A 7,769-nucleotide genomic window follows, 5' to 3' on the forward strand; every position below is an offset into this window, starting at 1 on the left:
TATAGGGGTGCAGAAAGGTTCCGGAAGTAAAAGTACTGTGGATTCTGAGGTTCAGGCACAGGAGAAACCAGTGGTTTGTGTACAGATAAAACAGGAAGAATCAGTAATAGGGAAAGAAGTAGGAGTGTGTACACAATTTACCCAAGTGGATTCAGAGGAGCAGGTTGCAGAAATGTTTAGGGATTTTACATGCAAAGGGAAAGTTTTTCCACGTGTACAGGGTGGCCTAGGTAAAGATGTTAAAATTTTAAGAGACACAGGGACTAGTCAATCCTTAATGTTGTGGGATAGTGACATTTGTTGTTCAGAGGGGGCATTGCAGGAACAGGTGATAATAGTGTGGTTCATGGAGATGCTAAACCTATTCCATTATGGAAGGTAAATTTAAAGAGTAAGTGGAAAACAGGCAAAGTGACTGTTGGAGTGGTGGAAAAATTGCCCATTGCAGGGGTTCAGTTTATTCTGGGTAATGATATAGCTGGATCACAAATGTGGGTTATGCCTATGGTAGTTGAGCAGCCTTTAGGGGCGTCATCAACAGAAGTGTTAGAGAGAGAACATCCTGGATTGTTTCCAGATCATGTGATAACGAGATCACAGGTTCATAGGCTGAAGCAAGAAAATCAGAAAGGACAGGCAGTTCAAAAGCAGGAAGGTGTTGAAATCCAATTCGCTGACACTGTGTTTGATAACATTGTTCAGGAAGATAGAGCAGAGGGCAATTCAGCTGAAGTGTTTAATGCAAGACAGTTAGTGGAGTTACAGAAAAAAGATTTGCAAATACAAAATTTATATCAGAAAGCTTACTCAGAAACAGAGGCAAAATGTAGTCCAGAATGTTATTACCTTAAGGGTAATATTTTAAAGAGAAAATGGAGGCCGTATCAGTTTCAGCAAATGAAAGCTGGAGGGAGGTACATCACATTGTTATCCCATTTGTGTATAGAAATGAGATTCTGAGGATAGTTTATGAAATTCCAATGGGGGGACATTTAGGGATTAGAAAGATACAGGCAAAGACACAGAAACATTTATATTGGCCTGGATTGCCTAGGATGTAGTCAAATTCTGTAGACATGTCACACATGTCAGGTGATAGGGAAACCACAAGCATTGATTAAACTGGCAACTTTAATTTCAGTTCCAGCATTTGAAAAGCCTGACTATGGTCATGACTGATTGTGTAGGACCCCTCCCTAAGATTAAAAGTGGAAATCAGTATTTACTGACAGTAATGGATGTGTCTACCAGATTTCCTGAAGCAATACCTTTGAGAAACATTACAACAAAGAAGATTGTGGAAGAGTTAACTAAATTGTTTACAAGATATGGTTTACCTAAGGAAATACAATCAGGTCAGGGTTCAAATTTTATGCCACATCTGTTTAAGGAAGTAATGAACAGTTTGGGGATATAACAGTTTAAGTCAACAGCTTATCATCCAGAGTCACAAGGAGCTTTGGAAAGATGGCATCAAACTTTAAAAACTATGATGAGAGCATACTGTCAGGATTATCCACAGGATTGGGATAGGGGAATTCCATTCTTGTTATTTGTTATTTGGGACGTTCCTAACGCATTGACTGGTTTTAGTCCTTTTGAACTAGTCTATGGCCATGAGCTAAGGGGACCACCAAAATTGATTTATGAGAAATTGATGGGTCAGGATTTAGAAACTACTCTCCTGGATTAGACAGAGCAAATGAGTTGGCTAGGAAACATTTAAAGATATCACAGCAAGTGATGAAAGTGAAAGCAGACAGGAAGGCTACAGCTCAGAATTTTGTTGCTGGAGAGAAAGTTCTAGTTCTGTTACCAGTACTGGGCAACTCATTAAAGGCAAGGTTTAGTGGGCCTTACAGGATTGAAAAGAAATTGAGTGAAGTAAACTATTTAATAAATACTCCAGATAGAAGAAAGAAGCGGAGGATGTATCATGTAAATATGCTTAAAAAGTACTTTGACAGGGAAGAAGACAAATAGATTAGAGACATGATTGCACCTTACCCTAGAATGCTCTCCCTCCATTGCCAAGCCAGGAAGCCAGTGTGCAGACCTGGGCCTGCCCTCATTCCAGACATGGCAGCCCCTGGCCACCCCCTGCAGCTGAAGCACACCCTGAAGGTTCACAGATGGCTGACAATCCCCCTCTGACATGACTGCGCATTAACAAAGAGGCCTTGATCAGGGTGAATACAGCCATGTGCTATTACCCTCAGTCAGGCTACTGTCAGCCTACCTCCTTTGGCATGGACACTAGCCCATCCATGCAGTAATGTCATGACTGCAAGCAGTGTGGCCTGTAAGCCATGACCATTCAAACAATAATGTGCATCCTTGTCTTGAGCTTGTTGCTTATGTGCAGCAGCCGTGGCTTCTTAATGTTTGATCCCCTTCCCAATCAGACCAAATCAAATGTTGTCCAAAGCCATTCTCACATGAATGCTCTCCATGAGTTAAGGTGCCAAACTCTTTCAATTGACATTTGAGACATGTTAACAGCTGAGCCTTGATCTGCATGTATTCAGCCAAAAATTATTAGGGTGTCCCTTCAATCGGTCCAACATTGCAGTTGTTGACTTGTCCCACACAGCTTCAGACACTTTGCCGGGCAATTTATTTCAAGCGTTATTTTTCAACTGCATCATTCTCTGATCTTGGCCATCATGGTGGTGTTGTGATTTGCCTGGGTGACCGGCTTTCAACCTCCCCCCTTACCATCCAAGTCTTTCCTATCCTCCTCCATCCTCACCACAAACACATTCCCCTTCCTCCAATTGCTCTCCTGCCTCGCCCTGTCACCCTGGAGCCAATCTTTATAGATGATGATATTCCTGTCCTTCCCCCCCTGAACTATTTAATATAGATGACCCCATGCCTTTTGTTGACCTGACCCCTCCCCTTATTGAGGCCACATGCAAGGTGACTTTCAGGGACCACCTACATGAGGGCATCCAAACCCCTCCCCCAGTCTTAGAAACTCCCAGTTTACAGAATGCAGATGCCTCCCCTGACCATGACTGTGCCATCTACCACCCAGTACCAATCCTCCAACCCCAGGACCAAAATCTGTAACCGACTGACCATGCCCTGCACACCATGTTGTGCACGACCATCACTGCCCAGAACCGGGACCAAGTCACGTGTGCCATGCAGAGCCCTCTAGCATGGCCCACCCTGCCCCAGTCTTCTGAACCTGCCCCAACAGCGTGGCCTCAGCCATAGGGCTGTCTTTTTTTATTCATTCATGGGATGTGGGCATCGCTGGCGAGGCCAGCATTTATTGTCTTCTGAATCTGCCCTGACATTGAACCCTCAGCACTGGGACTTTCTCAAACTACTACCCTCTGGACCCTTGCCAACACCATCCCGCCCTCCCCAAGTCATCCATCTGTGTTCCATTCTTCCTTCCCGTGCTCCCATCAATCCTGCACTCCCTCGGCCCTGTCATGCCCCTGCCTTCCCCTTTCCCTCCCATATTCCACCCACTCCCCTCCAGTTATGTACAAACATACAGATTAGCAGCAGGAGTAGGCCAGTCGGCTGCTCGAACCTGCACTGCCATTCAACAAGATCATGGCTGATCTGATTTTAACCTCACGTTCCTGCCTACTTCCGATAACCTTTCACCCCCTTGCTTTTCAATAATCCATCTACCTCTGTCTTAAAGATATTCAAGGATTCTGCCTCAACCACATCTTGAGGAAGGGAATTCCAAAATCTCACAACCCTCTGAAAGAAAAAACATTCCTCCTCTCTGTCCTGAACGGGTGACCCATTATTTTGAAGCAGTGATCAGAATTTTACATCCCACAGTCGGGCACGGGCCCGATCCGATCGGTGGTAAAATCGCATAAGATGACATCAGGTGAGCGTCCCGACATCATCGCGCACTCGCACAATATTTTGCTTGGCGGGCGCTTGCTAAAGTCGTAAGCCTGCCCGCTGACAATTAAGCCCATTAACAGCGCAATTGTCTCCGTTTTTTGTGGCCCATCCAACCTTACGGTTGGCAGACGGGCGAATGGGCCAGACAGCTTTTACATTTTTCATCACACTTCATCCAAGGGTGGGATGAAATCTCCGTTATGAAATAAAATAAACATAAATATCTGTGGACAGCATTTTTATGAGGTATGTGTTCAGGTGCTTGATTTTGATGCCTGGGCATTTTTTTTGCAGCTTTTTAAGCCTTTATTTCATCATTTTCAGGTCTGCAGCTTCCTGAGGCAGCCGTCTGCCTTCAGGGAGCTCTCTCACAGCGCTCACCCACGCCCACAGAGACATCATCGCCCGCCCTCTTCCCGCCCCCCACCCCGGCAGTGCTGAGCATTTCAGTGCCCATTTCATGCTGGCCGTTAATTGGCCAGCCAGCAGGAAATCACAGTCGGGGTCCGTTTCCCAGCCACTCACAGGCCCGCTGATCGTGTGCGCCCACCAAGGGTAAAATTCAGGCCAGTGACCCCGAGTTCTAGATTCTCCCTCAAGAGGAAACATCCTTTCCACACTCACCCTGTCATGTCCCCTCAAGATCTCATATCTTTCAATCAAGTCGCCTCTTACTCTTCTAAACTCCAGCGGATACAAGCATAGCCTGTCCAACCTTTCCTCATAAAACAACCTGCCCATTCCAGGTATTAATCTAGTAAAGCTTCTCTGAACTGCTTCTAATGCATTTACATCTTTCCTTGAATAAGGAGACCAATACTGTACACAGTACTCCAGATGCGGTCTCACTAATGCCCTGTATAAATGAAGCACAAACTCCCTACTCTTGCATTCAAATTCCCCTTGCAATATTCTATTAGCTTTGTTAATTACTTGCTGCACCTGCATACTAACCTTTTGGAACTCGTTCACTAGGACACCCAGATCCCTCTGCATCTCAGCTCTGCAATCTCTCACTGTTTAAATAACATGCCTCTTTCTTATCTGTCCTGCCAAAATGGACAACCTTACATTTTCCTATATTACACTTGATTTACTATATCTTTGCCCACCCACCTAACCATTCTATATCCTTTTATAGCCTCCTTAGTTCAAAGTAGATGTGGAGCAGATGTTTCCCCTTGTGGGGCATTCTAGAACGAGAGGCCATAGTTTTAGGCTAAGGGGTGGTAGATTTAAATCAGAGATGAGGAGGAATTACTTTTCTCAAAGGGTGGTGAATCTGTGGAATTCACTACCTCAGAGTGCAGTGGATGCCGGGGCGCTGAATAAATTTAAGGAGGAGATAGACAGATTTTTAATTAGTAACGGGTTGAAAGGTTATGGGAAGAGGGCGGGAAATTGGTGTTGAGGCCGACATTGTATTGAATGGTGGGGCAGGCTCGAGGGGCTGAATTACCTACTCCTGCTCCTAGTTCTTATGTTCTTATGTTCCTATGTCCTCTTCACAAATTACTCTCCTATCTATTTTTGTGCCATCAGCAGATTTAGCAACCATACCATCAGTCCCTTCATCCAAATCATTTATATAAATTATAAAGAGTTGATGCCCCAGCACTGATCCCTCTGGCACACCATCCGTCACATCCTGCCAACCAGAAAATGAGCCATTTATGCCTACCCTGTCTTTGCTGTTATCTTGCCATTCTTCTATCCATGCCAATACATTACCCCCGACACCACTTCTCTTCACTGCAAGACCTGCAAGCTGGTGACAGCTCCCATCGACACTAAGTGTAGCTCCCTGACCAGTGGTGTAGTGCGGCCAAAGCAGAGTGCGGCGGAGCGGAGTGCTGGGGTCCTGGGGAGGAGAGGCTGGCAGAGGAGGTCCGGGGGGGTAGGAGAGGCTGGCAGAGGAGGTCCGGGGGGGTAGGAGAGGCTGGCAGAGGAGGTCCGGGGGGGTAGGAGAGGCTGGCAGAGGAGGTCCGGGGGGGTAGGAGAGGCTGGCAGAGAGGTCAGGAGTGAGCCGCTGCGGAGCATTGCCCTGGCCGTTGGGGGGTGGGTGGGGCAGGAAGAAGAAGCTGACTGCTGAGTGTCTGTGTGTGTGTGTGTGTGGGACTGAGAGTGAGTGTGTGTGTGTGTGGGAATGAGAGTGAGTGTGTGTGTGTGTGTGTGGGAGTGAGAGTGAGTGTGAATGGGAATGAGTGTGTGTGTGTGTGTATGTGTGGGAGTGAGAGTGTGTGTGTGTGGGAATAGGAGTGAGTGTGAATGGGAATGAGAGTGAGTGTGAATGGGAATGAGAGTGAGTGTGTGTGTGTGAAGGAGAGTGAGTGTGAATGGGAATGAGTGTGTGTGTGAATGGGAATGAGAGTGAGTGTGAATGGGAATGAGAGTGTGTGTGTGTGTGTGTGGGAGTGAGAGTGAGTGTGAATGGGAATGAGTGTGTGTGTGTGTGTATGTGTGGGAGTGAGAGTGTGTGTGTGTGGGAATAGGAGTGAGTGTGAATGGGAATGAGAGTGAGTGTGAATGGGAATGAGAGTGAGTGTGTGTGTGTGAAGGAGAGTGAGTGTGAATGGGAATGAGTGTGTGTGTGAATGGGAATGAGAGTGAGTGTGAATGGGAATGAGAGTGTGTGTGTGTGTGTAGAGAGTGAGTGTGAATGGGAATGAGTGTGTGTGTGAATGGGAATGAGAGTGAGTGTGAATGGGAATGAGAGTGAGTGTGAATGGGAATGAGAGTGAATGTGAATGGGAATGAGAGTGAGTGTGAATGGGAATGAGAGTGTGTGTGTGTGTGTAGAGAGTGAGTGTGAATGGGAATGAGTGTGTGTGTGAATGGGAATGAGAGTGAGTGTGAATGGGAATGAGAGTGAATGTGAATGGGAATGAGAGTGTGTGTGTGTGGGAATGGGAGTGAGTGTGAATGGGAATGAGAGTGTGTGTGTGTGTGTGTGTGTGTGTGGGAGTGAGAGTGTTTGTGTATGGGAATGAGAATGTGTGTGTGTGGGACTGAGAGTGAGTGTGAATGGGAATGAGAATGTGTGTGTGTGTGTGTGGGAATGAGAGTGTGAATGAGAGTGTGTGTGTGTGTGGGAATGAGAGTGAGTGTGAATGGGAATGAGAGTGTGTGCGTGTGTGTGTGTGGGAATGAGAGTGAGTGTGAATGGGAATGAGTGTGTGTGTGTGTGTGTGGGAATGAGAGTGAGTGTGAATGGGAATGAGAGTGTTTGTGTATGTGTGGGAATGAGAGTGAGTGTGAATGGGAATGAGAGTGTTTGTGTGTGTGTGGGAATGAGAGTGAGTGTGAATGGGAATGAGAGTGTGTGTGTGTGGGAATGAGAGTGAGTGTGAATGGGAATGAGAGTGTTTGTGTGTGTGTGGGAATGAGAGTGAGTGTGAATGGGAATGAGAGTGTGTGTGTGTGGGAATGAGAGTGAGTGTGAATGGGAATGAGAGTGTTTGTGTGTGTGGGAATGAGAGTGAATGTGGATGGGAATGAGAATGTGTGTGTGTGTGTGTGGGAATGAGAGTGAGTGTGAATGGGAATGAGTGTGTGTGTGTGTGTGTGTGTGTGGGAATGAGAGTGAGTGTGAATGGGAATGAGAGTGTGTGTGTGTGGGAATGAGAGTGAGTGTGAATGGGAATGAGAGTGTGTGTGTGTGTGTGTGGGAATGAGAGTGTGTGTGTGTGTGTGGGAATGGGAGTGAGTGTGAATGGGAATGAGAGTGAGTGTGAATGGGAATGAGAGTGAGTGTGAATGGGAATGAGAGTGAGTGTGTGTGTGTGAAGGAGAGTGAGTGTGAATGGGAATGAGAGTGAGTGTGAATGGGAATGAGAGTGTGTGTGTGTGTGTGTGGGAATGGGAATGAGTGTGAATGGGAA

Source organism: Cetorhinus maximus, chromosome 4 (assembly GCF_964194155.1).
Source record: "Cetorhinus maximus chromosome 4, sCetMax3.hap1.1, whole genome shotgun sequence".
In the NCBI taxonomy this organism is placed as follows: domain Eukaryota; kingdom Metazoa; phylum Chordata; class Chondrichthyes; order Lamniformes; family Cetorhinidae; genus Cetorhinus; species Cetorhinus maximus.